The sequence below is a fragment of the Gavialis gangeticus genome, unplaced genomic scaffold, assembly GCF_001723915.1.
Source record: "Gavialis gangeticus isolate Ggan-Ray unplaced genomic scaffold, GavGan_comp1, whole genome shotgun sequence".
NCBI lineage: Eukaryota > Metazoa > Chordata > Crocodylia > Gavialidae > Gavialis > Gavialis gangeticus.
Window position 1 is genome coordinate 99154915 of NW_017729033.1, and position 16981 is coordinate 99171895.

The 16981-nt window shown below is 43.6% G+C and overlaps 1 long non-coding RNA gene across 1 annotated transcript; it reads left to right on the plus strand.

Annotated features, from left to right (window-relative positions):
• The first annotated feature begins 4942 nt into the window (after positions 1-4942).
• LOC109303698 lies at positions 4943-13005 on the plus strand. The gene is made up of 3 exons (XR_002099175.1): positions 4943-5003; positions 7154-7252; positions 11889-13005. It is a non-coding gene; the product is annotated as an uncharacterized LOC109303698 (long non-coding RNA).
• Positions 13006-16981: the final 3976 nt, after the last annotated feature.

The window sequence follows — 16981 nt, forward strand, 5'->3', positions numbered from 1 at the left end:
TTTAAAGTATATTCTGGTACATTTACAAGCATCAAGTTAAGTGGGATCAGCAAATTAAGTCTGTCATTGCCAGGCTGTAAAGGAATTTGCTTTTGCTGTTCTATCTTGGTGCCAAATTAACTCTGAAAAAAATCCTTGTTCCTTCATGGCATGCTGTGTGCACACCAGCACAAGAAAGGGATTTGGGTCATTCATGCTGAGACTCTACCTTAATTCTGTAATTCCATTTATTTCCCTTACTAATTAATGCTCAGAAACCTGTTCTTGGCAGCATTGTTTTCTCTGGATTTTATGCCTGTTACTCAGTTTAAACCCAGTGCACCAGGAAAACACACACACGCAGGTGCAGATTTGAAGAACTCATTTCTCACCATCTGCTGAGTGCTGGTGAAAAGCATTCAGGCATGCAGCAAGGCTTTGCAGCACTCATGGGCTTGTCAACACCCACACAGAAAGGCGTTCCTATAGAAATGTCCATAGGATTTGGCAAAGCCAGTAAAATACTGCTTACACTGAACTGAGTACTGTGGAATAGTGTCATGTTGGTTCAGGAAGGAGCACAGCAGAGGCCCACGTGGTATTCAGCAGAGGTAAGTTCTTTATTAGCAATAATACAAGAATGACACAGGGGTGAACACGCAAGGTATAACATTAACCCATTTGAGTGCTATCCAACACATCTTTTCTAGGAAAATCTCTCTTAAAAGGTGGCTCTTGAAAACAAGGTGGTGGCCTGTAACAGGGGGGCCTTCTCGGGGACAATTTGCCTGTGGCCCATCCACCTGTTTCTGAGCTAACCACCGCCTTCTCGCCCACCATACCTTGTCGTTAATTAATTGATGTTAATTAAGCAGAAGGCTGCCCATTTCTTGCCCCAATGCCAGGGGGCACTATCTGCAGCTCCATTCCTTCCCTACACTGCAGCCCAAGCCTCACAGATGGCATCCAGATGTAACCAACATCACCAGCCCCATATTGGGCCCCAGAATCCTACCATTCAAACCCCTCCTGGATCCCTCCATTCAGGCGACCTATGCTGTCTTCATTCCCGGCTGCATAGCTCCCTGAGCTGCTTCCCCTTCCGGTGTGGTCCCCCGGGGACCTTTGGCTCCACTAGCCCTGGCCCACCTCCAAGCCAGTCAGAGCCCCAGGCCTTCAGTTCTGGGCATTCCTTGTGGTGGGCCCCTGACCCTTCGACCCTTCTGGTCCTGGCCCCAGCTTGGAGCAGTCAGGGGATGTCAAGACAGGTTTGAGTCTATGGCCCCACTGTCTCACTAGGGTCCACCTTCCAGACCCTACAAGGGGGTAACCCACCCAGTTGTTGGGGGATTGGGGTTAAGGTGCCCCAACCCACCTTTCACTGGGGTGGCAACTGGCCTGGCATTTCCTGGGGGCTCCCACACCACTGAGAGCCCCACCAGGCCACCCACTCTCGGCAGGGTGCAGTTTTAGGTCATGCCCAGGACCAGGAGCCTCTTGACCATCCCCTACAGCTCCTCCCTTACCTCCAGATAACACCAGCAGTCCTCCAGCCAGGTAGTATTGTTGCCCTGTTTATATGGGTAGCCCTGACTCCAAAATGGCTGTCCTCATCAGGCACCTGCTGGCTGCTGTCTTCTGGCCCTTAAAGTGGCAGACACCTACAATGCCCTGCCACATGGCCTTATAGATCCTTTTAGAGAGCATGTCCCATGAAAGAAGGATGGGAACAGAAGACAGAAGTTGGCACAGAGACCTGACATGAACAGTTGATGCTGGTATCAGCAGGGCAAAGGAGGCAGCAACTCAAGAAGACAAGATTTCCTCATTGATTGTGGAGACACGTCTTCCACTTTACTTTGTTTTACTTGGATCAGTTTTTCACATGTAATGTCTTTTTGAAGTTTGATGTAAGCCATTTAATGAAGTCGTTCAGAACATCTAGTTTTTTACTGCTCTTAGGGGAAGGCCCAGCCTTTTGTAAGGTTCCTGCTGGCTCAACATCTCCTGCGTACATGGCTGATTTTAGAGGAGAGGATACTGAGATGTCCCTGGCTCAGGACTATTAGTTTGCTTGGCTGATATTAGATGTTGTCTCTGTTATCTGTGGTTCAGTCTTTCTAGTCTGCTTCTGTGGTGTCAAAGCACAGGCTCCTGTAAATGGTGTGACTCAGTACCTCTACTAGGATGTGGTGGAGAATAAGGATGACACTTGGTCAAGTATATTCCTTTCCAGTATATCCATGAGCATCTCCCATGCCACTATATTTTCACAATCTAGTATTCCTGCCACAGACTTTCACCTTTTTATTAAAGGCAGTTAAGAGAAAAAATATTAACTTCTGAAACTAAAGGAGGTTCTTGCAGGGCTCTATGCTAGAAATCAGAGTGGGAAAGTCCTATTAAGTCAAATTAAACAATGGCCAATAAAGGATTGTTCCATAATGCCTATTCTCAAATGTTTTGCCCAGTTTTAATTGTTCTGTATCATAAGGCATCTGCCACTGCCTTGGGAGTAGAGGGGAGACCTTGCATCCTAATATACTTCCCTGCATGAACGATACATGCCCCTTGAGGCGGGGGGGGGCATGGCAACCACCCACAGGCGGCAGCGGTGGGGGCGCAGCAGCAGCAAGCAGGGAGCTCCCACAGGCAGCCGCAGTGGTGGAGGGAGTGGCAAGTGCTGACTGGCGGTTGGCAACCACCTGCAGACACTGCCCGCAGCATCAGTGGTGCCAGCAGCAATCAAGGACTGCCCGCAGACGCTGCTGGCGGTGTCGGCGGCAAGGGGCAGGGGTGGTGAGCAACAACTGCCTGCAGGTACCACCGGCAGCATTGGTGGCACTTTTTGCAGGGGGTGCACTGCCATTCTCAGGGGGTGCACGTGCACCCCCTACGCGTTGCCAGTGCTTCTCTGTTTGGAAAGTTTTTACCTGATACTCAGTCTTACTTTTCCTCTCCATTATACCCAGTTAGGTGCCCATTCCCTAACACCCATCCTAAACAATGATATCTTTTCCAGAGTGTATATACTTCTCAAATACTGTGTTGGCCTTGGACAGTACTACCTGAATGTTTACTGCTTCTTGTGGTTCTTCTGTTGTATTTTAGACCCACATTGGATCTTGGCAGGTTTCTTGTAGAAACATAAGAAACTACAGAGCAAACACAAAATATCTGGTGTGAAAAACAGGTGACAGGTAGTTGAATGACCTGAAAATGTTCTGTACCGTAAATCAAGAAAAGTCCCTTTGCTGTGACTTCAGACACTGCAATTCTGTATTCATGTGCCTCTCCAGCCCCAAGAAATAGCAGGCTGACAATGCACTTTTGCACTGATTCACTGTTGCCCTTTTATACAGATACATTCCTTAATGGGGAAAAATGTGTTTTAAAGACAACTTTTGGGAGCTTGTAGCGTCCCTGAAAAGTGCTAGATCCACGATTCTAGACCCTGCATTTTTCTGTTCTTCTGTAAAATGGGAATACCATGGCTGGAATCAGTCCTCCAAGTTGACTCAACTTGGCCTGCAGGGGTCACCTCAGAGAATGAGCTGGTCAGTACTTCTATCTCTTTCTGATAAAAGAAGCAGTTCTACTGGATTCTGGGATGGGACCACAGGTGCCATGGGGCAATAACTAACAAACTTATTGCAGACAATAGGGAAAATCTTCTAATCCCTGAGATGAATTTAAACTAGCAATCACCTCCATATTTTATGGTCAGGCCCCTGCATTTCTCCATTCTCCTTAAATACGTGATCCAGGTTCTCTTGCCCACTTCTTTCTCACAACTAATACAAGATGGAAAGCAGCTGTGTGTTCCTTTGTTGGAGGCTCTCCTCTCATGGCAGGGTACTCAACAGTCACAAAGCCAATTCTGTAGTCACTTCCTAAACTGCAGTTTACCTGCAACCACTGGTATAGAGACATGGTTGGTGGGAGTGTCGCCAAAGCACAGCATAGCCCAACTCTTCCTAGTTGATCAGTGCCATCTTTGGGGGCTGTAACTAGCCTGGTCATTTCATGCTAAAATTACATGTTACACTTAGACCATTCTGCATCTGTAGCACGTTAGACAGTGTTAAGTTAGAATATGCTGTCAGCAGTTAGACATTAAGGGTTAATACCATTTTCTGCCTGTTCTGACTTGCCACTAGAGGGCTGGTGAGTAGGGATGTAGCTAGAAGCCAGGACACCTAAGCTTTATTGCTATTCTGCGTGAGAGGGCAGGGGGTCTGAAAGTCGTGGGATGCTGGAAGAGTGCAAATTGCTCCTTTTATCTCCATGGAGTAGCCTGAAGCTACCCTAACACAAGCTGGGACACAGCTCAAAGTAAACCTTCTCCAGTAGGCATGTAACTTTGCGATGCTCAGGGGGCATTTAGCATGAGTTAATAAGCTTTAACATGGGGATGCTCATGTTTTAAGTGCCCTTAGTATGGTCTAAGTGTAACATGTAACTTCACCCTCAGAGTCGGGGACACAAGCTCCCATGAACCGCGACCAGTGTGCAGAAGGAAATATGCTGCGTCTTGTAAGTGGTGGAGCAGTATGGATGCTTGGAGGGGTGGGGGGGAAGCGGGTTGTCTGCTTCATACTGCGGCTCCTCTTCCCCTACCATGACCAAGCACCAGATGAGAATGATTAGCCTTTAGGTGTTTACTAAACTTAACAAAATACATAGGCTGCATGTAGCCAATTAAACCCCTAAAAGCAGAATAGGACTATCACGTGTTCCATGTTTGTACAGTGTCTAGCCCACTGGACCTCTGATACAGTCCAGTCTACAGGACCTTATATCAGAGTGCAGGTACCCCATCCCTTGCCTGGGAGGAAATAGTTAATCTATTTGACAAGGTTAACCCCCCCCCCCCACAGCTGGTTGCAATTAATGCAAAGGCATGCAGGAGGGGGTCATGTGACTGGGGCCAGGCTGCCTATGAGAACTATATTGAGGGAGAGGGAAGGGAAGCTGAGGTATGGAAAGTGCCTGATGGAAATTGGTGAAAAACAGGCATGAGAGTAAGTCTGGAGAGAATGTATCTAGTGGAATGTGGCAAGCTAGGTCAGAAGCCTAGGAGGCAAGTCAAAAGGGGCCTAGGCTACGAGATATGATGATCCCCTGAACAAAAACTAGGAAAGATTATTCTATTTGAAGGAGGCTCAAAAGGACTTGAAAAGTCTGGATACATAATGATTGGGGGGGTTACTTTCCTGCCCCCTAATGAATAAAAGCTTTGTATGGAGGGGAGACTTCTTGTGAAATTTGTTGCTGTTGGAGACTTGAGTGAGCTGGGCTCTGAAGAAGAGGGGAAACTAAGGCAGGGTGTCATACCTAAAATGGGAAGGTATAGGGAATCTTGTAACATTACTAGTGAATAATAAGCAGGGGGGGCTGCATAAGCAGCCTAGTCTCTGATTTATGTTGAGAGATTTCCGATGTTTTGCTTTAATGGTTTTTGTGTCTCAGTGTTGCACACCAAGAACAAATCAAATAGTTAGATCATTATAAAAAGCAATATATGTGAAAAAGGCAACCAGGCTTACAGCAGCAGGTGATGCTTGCATGTTTATAGATCTGCAGTACTAGTAAGTGAACAGTAGGCACTTGAAATGGTATAACTGTCAGCCCTTATCAGTGAGGTGCATATAGTCAATGCATATAGTCAATTGAAGTCAACGGCAAAACTCCTATTGACTTCAGAAAGGCCAGAATTTCCCCCTGGGGTTGTGTTGCTTGCTCCTGTCTTTTTTGACACTAACTTTGCAGGCTGCAAAAATATAACTGCAGTTTTCCGTATCAGAAATCCTTGGTTTGTGTGATTTTTGGAAATAGACGGAAACCCATACAGTTTTAAATGTGACCCTGTGAAAGATGTAGTTCTACTTTAACTGAAGAATAATCCCTCCCAGGGGCAACGCGTAGGGGGTACATATGGGTGCACATGCACCCCCTGAGTGTGGTGGTGCACCCCCTGCAAAAAGACACACTGACAGTCAGTGGTGCCTGTAGGTGGTTGCTGCTCACCACCCTGACGCCAACACCGCTGCTGTATCGCCACCCCCCACCGTGTCACCAACAGTCCTGGCAGTGTCTGCAGGAGCTCCCAGGTTACTGCCGCCATGCTCCCGCTGCCACCGTGCCCCACCAGCTGCTGGAGGCACACACCGTTCATGCTCCTTCCCACCCTAGACACTGGGAAGATGCAGAATGAGAGATGTTTAAGTAATTAAGTGATGTTCTGAGCAGAACATTTTTGTGTTGAAAATCCCAAACAAAAAAGAACAAATGCATAAGAAATGTGCTTGGATAACTCGAGTTGTCATGCGTATTAGTAGCTTTAAAGCTATTTAATAATAACAAAAATTACAATGACAGAGTAAGCACATAGGATTTCTTCCATGCAGCTTGGGTTCCAGCTCTGTCTGCCTTGTTTGTTGTGGACCACATCCTTCCTAGGTTCTGCATAGATTAGGGTGATACTGGTATCATTCTTACATATTGCAAGTAAACACTCTTGCAGTTCTTGGAAGTTACAACTGTTTTGTTTTTTATGTTATGATTAGCATCTGCTCAATGAAATCCCCCATTAGGAGTAGCAAACATGGCCTGTGTGATCACTGGTGTTATTCAGATCTTGCAGACTCAGATTTCCTGTTTAAGAGAAACATCTAGCCCCTGTAACAGGAAGAACCTTTGAAATGTGACCAATATGTGTGGATCCAGTGAGGTCTGCCTAAATCTGCCATCTGTCCTAAACCTTTCCTTGGAACACAAACTACTGTTTTCCCTGTTAATCAGATGGGGCTGATCTTTGTGAATATTAACTACCAAAGCAATGGTAATTCTTGAAAGTAGCCTAGCACAGAATTGACTGGTGAATAATTACTTCTGCCTTATGCCCTTGCCGGTGAGATAAGTGAATTGAATTGAAAGCCTAGTAGAGGAGGAGAACAGAAGTGGGATAAAACGTATGGAGTGGGTGGGGAAGGGCTTTGCTACAGGGAAAAGAAAAAGGAATGGGGAAAGAGAAAAGGAGGAGGAACAGGAAGGAAGAGAAACCAAGGACAGCATAATGTTAGACTAGAAGGGAGTAGGCTTCTGGAATGATAAATATTAAATAATGGGCTAAACATTTAACTATGACATAAAGGCCATATTTTCAACTCAGACGGTGAGCACCCCTTTTCCTGACATCAGTGAGCTCTGCACAGTGCCTTGTGGAAAATGCATAGTCCTAAATTTCTGCCCTTGGCCATGGACCCTAATGGTATGTAGACTTTTGCTATCTTATCCAAGTGATTGTTATGACCGAGGTTCTGTTTCATAAGAGAGCTGGGGAGGAAGTGGCGGAGGGTATCTCTTAGTCTCCGTTAGAACTAAGAGACTCTTCTTTGTGCCTATAGGAAAAAGCAAGCCCACCCTTTTGTTTAACTGCTAATAGGCTGTCAAACCTTGACAGGAGCTGAACAGAAACAACACATTTTGGCAGCATTCTTGCATCACATGACTAACTTTCTGCCTGGAGAGAAAATGACCTTACTCATGTCTGCACAGTCACATGGCAAGAGATCAACAAGCCAGCATTCTTGATAAAGTGTTGCTGCAAACTACATATTAAGCCCTACCTAAAGCCTGGTAGAATTCAGTGTTGTGCACTGAGCACTTTGCATGTTATTAAGCACAGAAGGTCAATTCCTCAATGCTTGGGCAAAGCTGGTGTGAAAATGCTTTGTAGAATGGAAACACCAGTCATAGTACAATTAGGGCTGTGATACTTGGCACCTGGATCCCTTGTATGCCCCTTCCTTGGAGAATTTTGTGAATAGATAATGATAAGTTATCTTATTCCCACCCCCCACTTTCTCCTTGCTTGCTTCCATCCCCACTGAAGAAGTAACAGCATGTAGAGTGTAACAGCTTATCTCTTCTACTTATTTAAGGCTCTCTGGGCAGGAGGGAGACTGCTTCTTAGGGTAAAAACTGTGCATTTGATTCATTAGGGCCAGAGCTTAGTCCCAGCTTTATTTTATTTAGAAAAATAGGGAGGAAACCAGCAATTCTGTCTACCCACAGAACCAGGACTGCACACGTAAGGAGTGCAGCCTCCCTTCCTCAATCTTCCAATGTGATTCCACTGTAAACCCACTGGACTACCTTTAGGGGCTGGGCAGTACACCCACATAGACTTTTGCTTCTTTCTGTATAGCCTAGGAAGTGGCTAATTACTCATTTTGGTGCCAGTGCATGGTACTGAAATCTGTCTGATGAGGAACTGGACTTGGACCACTACTACCATCAAGAACCACCCAATACTGTAATAATAATGTTTGGCCTCCACTGTCCAGTGCAGATTTGAACCAGTTACACAGACATGGTAGGCTCTATATCACATTATAGGTGCCTCTGCTTCTGGCCTGGTATTTTTGGAAATGTTGGCTAAGCTTGTAATCATGTGCAAACTACATAAAGTTTTCCTATGTGAATTATGCAGAGGTCTGAACCATCCCTCATGACAACCCTAATCTAGAAGTTTTCTTCATGATGCTCTCCTGAGGGATAAAGCAGGAAGTGAGGTCTGTGCCAAATGTCACACAGAATTTGAGCAAGCTGCACATCACAATGCATTACAGTTTCTCTGTTCAGTCCAAGTATGTTATCCATCTGCTTCAGCATGCAATCACCCTTCAAGCAGGAGTTTTTTAAGCCCCTTGGCCTGCAATCAAGATTGTGCCAGACCATTTAAACAATATCCAATGTCCAGAAGCTGGACCCAGGTAAAAATCACACTAGAAATAAAATGCAAATATTTAACAACAAGTTTAATTAATCTCTGGTACCTACAGACATGGAGAATTCCCTAGCACTTGGAGTACATGATGGGTGATGTTCTGTATGAGCTAGCTTAACTATGGGATCTGGGATTGATGCAAGAACTAGATGTATGTCTCTGACCTGTATTACACAAAAATTGAGATTAGCTCATAGCTATGGTTCCTTCTGCTGCTCAAATCTATGGAACTTTTTCTTTTCTTCAGTGTGTTTAGATGTGGTTTCCAAGGTACTCTGCTTAGGTGCTCAACTTCTAGTGAGGACAGTAGAGGGTTGGGGTTTATTCAACATCTCTAAAAATTTCTCCCAAGTAATCATTTTCAGTCATAGCTTTAGGCAGATGCTGGGTGCTATAAGATAACAGTACAGATCATCTAATGTGTAAATAGGAGCAGGGGAGGATTTTCATGAGTCTAATGATGGCTCTGGGTCTAGTCATGATATGCAGCTTGAAGCTTGTGCCTTCAAGCCGTGTCTACTCTGGCTTTCTGTACAGTTCTTTAATGCCATCTGTGTAATTTTTCACTGACACAGTGACATTTTGTTTTATGGTGGAATTTAAATGAACACCAGGTGCTCTCAAAAAACCACTGAAGTCCATAGGAGATTTTCCAATGAGTCCATACAGCTTGGAGTCAGACCCCTTGTGTGTCCCAAAAGATACACAGTATATCAAAGTGCTGGGGAGCAGAGTAGGCAGTAATAGGGAGATAGCATTTCTCAGGGAACAGGAGACTAGAATGAGAGCAGGTTCTCTATGCCTGCTGTTCTGTTCTGTCACTCCACCAGAGCTTAGTCTCTGAACTGTATTATGTAAGAAGTCAGGTGAAATGATTATGACCTGTTTACAGACGTTCAGTTTCTCCTAAGATACTCAGGGTGCCTCAACCAGTTAATTGCAGAATAACTGTAATGTGTAAATTGTGCAATTAACTGAGACCAGCTACATGTGCAAAAGTACCTGTCATGCTATTAAAAGCTGAAACCAGGTATAAAGTTAGACTTCAAAAATGTGTACTAACTTTATAGCTGGTTGCTATCCAGCTATAATTTACACATGTAGCAAGGAGTACATTGTGTAATAGTAATCACAGAAAATCTACTGGACCTCCAGTATCCCAAGGTGCATTGCACCATCTCCAGTGTAAACCTCTCTGGAAAAGAACAAGAGGGAAACCCCTGCCCTGGCATAGTTTGGAGCCCTAGGTCATTCTCTCTATCCAGCAGCACCCAGCAGCAGAAATGCTGCCTCCCATTCTCCATGTGAACACAGAGAAAATAAGCAGGGACACCTACTACACTGGAACATTCCAGGTAGCAGCGAGCACGGGGGGAAGCGAGGAATTCCTCCCCCACACACACACCTTGTGCTTGCTGCTTCCCTGTAGACCAGGCTGCTCTGTGGCTGGGCAGGATATCCCCAGCTCCCTATGCTTGTTCAGAGAAGGATGGAGGGGTTTCACTCCCCTACCCGTGCTGATGTCTGTGGCTCCATGCACTCCATGTCCCTGCCTCCATGAAGTGGTGGAGGATCCCTCCCCCCAACCTCCAAGCTTGCTTCCCAGGGAAACTCTGGGGGTCCTAGGAGATGAATCCTTAACAGAGTCATCTAATTCTTTCAGTGGTGGTGCTGACTGGTGAGAGCTCCCTCAGCTGGTCAGCAGCAGCACTACAAGCTGTTATTCCTTTTTCCCTCCTCCTGACAGCTTGCCCTATGCATATGTCACTGTGCACATGGCGCAATGTCTGCATCACGTGAGGAAAGCAGTGCTGTGATTGGAATAACATGTAGAGCCACCCTCACTGCTCTCCCAGGAGAATCCATGAGTCTTTAGATGTTCAGGATTTTTCTCCCAGAGTAAAAATACCTGCTCTGAGAGAAAAAATAACCTGGGAATAACCAAATTAAAGTCATACCCAGGAGAGTTTCTCCTGAGAGCACAAATTTTTGTAGAACTCACCCTTGTGAGAGAAACACCAACATAGTCCTCCAGCATCCCCGGGTGTTTTGCTTCTGACCCTCCCCAACCAAGACAGTGTGTCACTCAGGCTGGACTCTACTACTCCAGATGAACAGGGAGCAGAACATGATACCCTTCACAATCCCACATTGTACTACAGGGTCACACAGTCTGGGTCAGCTAGTCAAAACTGCCCTGTGCACTGCTGGCATCTGTCACCAGGCAGACTGAAAGAATCTGCTGAGCATGCTGAAATGTGTGTACATGGGCCCCCCGGATACACAGCAAGCTCTCTGTTCTTCAGAGTCTCAGTATTTGAATGCCTGTTCAGGCATCTCTGGGTAAGTTCTTCTTACAAAACAAACCCAGGAGAAAGCTCCCAAATTATTTGAACCTCCAGTGGGGAGCAGGAAGGAGGAATGGTCATTATAAGCACCAGTTTAAGGATCTAAATGATTCCAAAAGCCTCTCAAGGGTGTTTACCAAAATTCTGCTAATCATTGGACCTAATGAATTGCAGAGAATCCCACACATCTTGTGACTGATCCACGGAGGATGCCAATTGATTAGACAGTGACTCCTGGTCCAGAAAGTATTGCCTGCATGGAGCTTAACCTGTGTTTTATACTATTACATATGAAGATTTGTGTTTTTTTTGAAAACTGTAACTGCAAAGAGGTGCGACACTGTCAGTGCTGGATTATGACATGCTGAGGCCCTAAACTATGTCCAGTTTAACAGGCCTCATACAATTAAAATAATCCATGAAAATGGATTTTCATGAAATTCTAAGATTCATTATTGTTATTTCTGCACAAATTTATGAACTCAATATGAATAATAACTGTGGAGCCATATATATGTATATTTTGTCATATTAGAATGAAAATGTCCAGGTTTTTTTTCTTATTCAGAGGCCCCTCATATTGTGAGGCTCTAAACTGTAGCTCAAGCCTAAATCCATCACTGCACACTGCAAGGACTTTTGCACCATTTCAGGCTATTTGGTAAACATGGGAGATATGATGCTATGTGTTACTTTTGCAGCCAGAAATAGATCCAACAGTCACATATCACTGCTTTTTCCTTGCTTTCACCTGCTTTATTAACTAGGCTGACTCCAAAAGATGACATCCTTCTGATCTTTACCCATGGGAACTGTTGAGATTTAAGAAAATCCTTAAACTCTTTGGACTTCAAAAGAAGCTCTAATAATGCTCTACAGGCAGTAATCAACTAAGGCATTTTCCAAGAAAAATTTATTAACTTAATTTCCATGTCAGAGCTGTAGGAAACACGCCCCCCTACTTTCACCTGTTTCCTTGAGAACTTTTCACCTCTAGTCCCGCCAGCCTCCACATCTCCAGACACTAGCCTCAGCAACCAGTTCAAAAGGTCACCGTGGAGTGAAGTGAGGAAACAACCTTCAAGGCATGCCTGACACAACCCTGCATAAACTACTACTTGTACTGGTTGTTTTTTTATATTAAGTAAACCCTCCGCCCTCCCCTGGCTTTGATTTATGTAGTTTGCTCTAGAAAAAAGGTTTCTTTAAAACTTCTATCAGACATATAGGGCTGTAACTATATCTCTTATCTTGAGGGTGATTCTTATTCCTCACTACTCTTACCTGTGAATTGTCTGATGATACAAAAGACTTATTGCTGTTGTTGTATGGTTAAAGATGTTCATCTAAATCAAAACCCCATGGGTGAACTTACTGCTCTGCTGACTGAAAAGGATCTGTGCCATTAGATGCCATCTGATAACCTGCCCGGTGAATAAAGCTGAACTCTGATGCTCTTCAGACCTTTAAATCTGAATCTGAATCTTGCACTTGGCAACATAATCTATCAGAAGCCAAATGAAAACCCCAGACCTGCCCCCCCGCCCCACCCCCTCCCAAATTTAAGGATATTTAGCTTTGATTCATGTCCAGAGACATTGAGACTTAGGTTTATTGAACTATAGTCTGGAGGCCTGCCTTCAAATTCAATCAAGCCTGTCTTGTTATACATTTATTTGCTGTGGTTTTTCTCTTTCCCAGTCCCAGTCTGTTTCATTTCAGTGGAATACCTTGTCATAATTGTTGACTGTGAGCTCTCGGATAGAATGAAAATCTTTCTTTTAATTACTTTTCACAAAACCTAGACCAACAAATCTCTGACTCCAACTAGGACTTTTATGTGCTACTCCTGTATAATTAAAATAATTATTGGTTAAATACTGACATCATGCTTACTATTGTTCATTAGCATGAAATGCTTCTTGTTTTCCACTTACATTAATTATCTATTCACCACAATATCTTTGTTCAGGAAATATTCATTATTTTCTGTAAACTCTTAGAACCTCTGGATGGTTCTCTTAAAATTATGGCAGGAGAATCAAATGCTCATTTCTAAGGTCACCTCCACAAGGACCGGGAAGCAAGACACAGTGATGCCTGGGAAGGCTTGTCTGACCAAAGGTAACAGTACTGTTGGCCATCAATCTTGACATTTGACATAAGCTGAATCCAGGAAAAAATGTGTATTGGCTCAGTGTTTAATCAAGATAGATTTTTAACATACATTCTATTAGATGAGTGAACTACATATTGTTGTGCAAAGCAAGTATTTCTTAGGGTGATATCTTTTATTGGCCCAAATACGTAGTTGAGATAAAGTTAGGCAAGCTTTTGAATGTAAGACATTCTTCCTGAAATCCTACATATTGTTGTAACACAAACATGATTGCTTTCACAATGTTTCTTTCACTCTTTTAGGCACAGATCTCTCAGAAGTAGAGAGCACTAAGACCATCAAGCAAAACCCAGAAGGTCTTCATAGGGTCACTGTGATGTTACTTAAAAACTGGTTCTCAGCAAGCTGGAGCTCTGTGTTTGGCATTATTACTACTGTGACTTGAAACAAACTGAGAAGGTTGCCTGCCAGTACACAATGCAGTGGATGACTGCAGCTACCCATTTGGTCTTATATATGTAAGCAGATCTTAATTTCTTAAGTGTTCATTGAAATTAGGCCTTAAAAAAGTACATCTTGCTGTGATTCTGTCACACTGAAATAATAAGTTGTCTCTGACATGTCCCAGTGATGTCACAGCCTAATTAAGTTCCAAAGCTTGAAGAATTTCCAAAATTTGTTTGGATTCACTTATAATATTGTTGCTTCCTTGTGAAGAAGAGTGTCTGAATTTGTTGATCAGGAACAATGTTTGCACCCTCAGACTAAGATAAAATCCTGGATTTATTGAAGGTACCGATAACTCCCGCTGACTTTAGTAGAAACAGATTTGCAATCTAGGTAGTCTCTCTCCATGAATTTCAAGCTAAAAAAATGCAATAGCAATAATGTCCCAGCTTGGGGCTAAGCTGAAAATCAGACTTTAGAAGCTAACTCCCTGGGTAGACTTCAGTGTGATGAAATTCTGCTTTAAGTTATTCATGTTTCTTCATCAAGTACAAAGCAACTCCAGCTACAACTAAAACAATATGTTGAAGTCAAACGACCGTACTGTCTGACAATTTATCATTTTTGCTAGTCGAAAGTGCCTTTTCCTTCTATCATGGGCCACCTGTCCTGAATATCTATGGAAACCTTCTGACAACTGAGAGCTACAGAGATATTTTTTATCTCTGTTAAGTGTTGTCTCTTCACTGCTCAACAGAACACTTGCCAGGTTTCCTGTGTATTTCTCTGTCTTTAAAACATATTGTATAATACCAGAATGAAGCCATTAAGCATCTAGCTTCAATGCTTCACATAATGTTTCTGACATTATCTAAATGGTCAGTTCACCAGATCAAAAACTGTAAAGCTACGCTAATTCATGCTGTTTTTCATGGCCTACTCATAGCCTTAGCAGCAGTGAGCTATATTGTCTTCCCTTGCCTTCCCAGTTTGGTGTATCCCAGACTCGCACATGACTTCAACATGGAAAATGTCCCTCAGATACACACAAGTGCCATTCTTCCTGCTGAGTTAAAACTTCTTTGGAGCAGTGAGAGAAATGTCACTAAGGCAAGGTACAGACATTTCAGTTTTATGGGTATAAGTGATTGGAATCCAGTCTATACTCATAACAGAAGAGAAGTTCAGCACACACAGGCTGGTTTAAAAATGGCAGAACTTGCTCTAAGATTTGCCTCCTTCCGCCCCCAGGGCAACTGTGTGTTCTATTTGCTACCGATCTAAACTACACTGCTTACAGAAAACTGAGTAACTTAGATCAATTCCGCCCCAGGCTTTTTGAATGTCTTTACCTAGCCTAAGAGAGATAAGCCTTCCTGAACAAAAAAACCTTTTTTGTCAACTTTGAAACAGCTGTTGCTAGTAATAGTGCAGAGATATTTGTGACAGGTGCCCTGCATTAAATAAAAAGACATCCATCCATAAGCAAATGTAAATTGTCCAGTTCTATTCAGGGTACCACTGTAACCAGATAAACTATCTTTGGCTAATAAAGGAGCAGGATGAATGCTATTCAAAAAAACATTTGATTTGAGTTGGCTGAGTTTTAGTTATAGAGCTCAGACCCCATTTCACAATCATTCCTCACTGTTTGTTTTCCTGGCAATTTAGATTTCTTTTTCATTAGTTTGGGAACCGATGTTCTCATTGAATTGCAAATATTGATCCAGAAAAACTTTTATGGACATACCTAAGGTTAAGTAAGTGTTGTGGTGAACAGGGACAGATGTAAGCATATATTTGTCTGTTTTGTGGAATCAGGAGCACCCCTACTGTGGTTATTCAATACCACCTTTTCACTAGGCAACCTTTTCTTCAGGTACCACTTTCTAAAGGGGATAGAAAAGACCTAGAAAAGAAGTTGGCACATCTTAAAAGCTTTAGGAGAGCATGCTGCCTGTATTGCTAATCAAGGATGTGTAGAGAGTTTTATTTCAACCCACAGTAGTTATGATGCCTGACACAGATAACCCAAGTCAGAGCCTGTGATCAGAGTTGAGCAATTAATTCATAATTTTATCTGATGAATTCAACACCAACTGTTGCTTATTACTATTCTACTGAAACCCAGAGCCCTGGAAACTGCTACAGAAAGCCAAAAAGGAGGGTTCTCAATGTTATATAGAGGTGACTGGGGGTTAGGGTCACAGGCCAATGGGTTCAGGAGATGGGGAAAGCACAGGTGAATAAACATTAGGGTACATACATTCAGGAGATACAATCAGGTAATAAAGAGTGACTCAGTGGTGGAACCGTTCAGGAACAGATAGAAAGGTAACAGATAGGGAACTTAAACAACATTATACACTGAAGAAACCTTAGACCCTCCCAGAGGAAGGAACTCCAGAGGGAGCTCCAGAGCACTCTGGTCCCACAACACTCGGTTACTCTCTACCCAGGCCCAATGCCTGAGCCCCACTGTGTTGGCTTGCAGATTCAGCTCTGATGCTGCTTTTAGTCTCTGCTGCACATCTCTCTGGCTGCCATCTCTCACTGCCACTCTCCAACTGGCCTGCCATTTCACACACCATCCCAGCTTTCCTCCACTTCCTCTCCACCCCATCAGCCCTCTGGGAATTGCAGTTCATGCTATGACATTACAGTCCATTATACTACAATTGTCCACAGCAAGCAGAGGATCATTTTCTCAAGGTGTTTCTCAGAATTATTCACTAAACTTCTGTGAATAATTTTTGGTTTTTTGCATGCTTCTAAGAATCTTATTATAAGTATTTGAAATTAAGGTAACTTGTCGCCTAACTTTTCATTACATGCTTTCTTTTGTGAGCTGACTGTAATCCAAACCATGTGCTTGATCAAACACTCTCCAGTACTGGATAAAATTGCTCTCTCCACAGTTCAGTGGTGTAACACGGCAGTTCTACACCTTGGGTGGCAGTGGCACAGTGGGTAGCAGCAGTGGCCTGGCTGCTATTGGTAATGGTTGGTAAGCAGTTGCAGCAGCTGCTATTTTTGTACCCCATCCCACCCACCCTGGGCTGCTGCCCTGGTCACCACCCTCCATCCCCTAGTTATGCTACTGCACAAGTATGAACATTTAGAAATTCAAATTAATGTTTAAAAATATTTTGTAGTTGTTGCTCAGCTCTACTTCTAAAAGAGAAAACAATTTTTTTAAAGAATGACTATCAGTATCTTCAATTCAGCCTTTTTTTTCTGAGGCCACAAAAAATCATTACAATCATCTGATCTCAACTCTGGTATAAAATAACA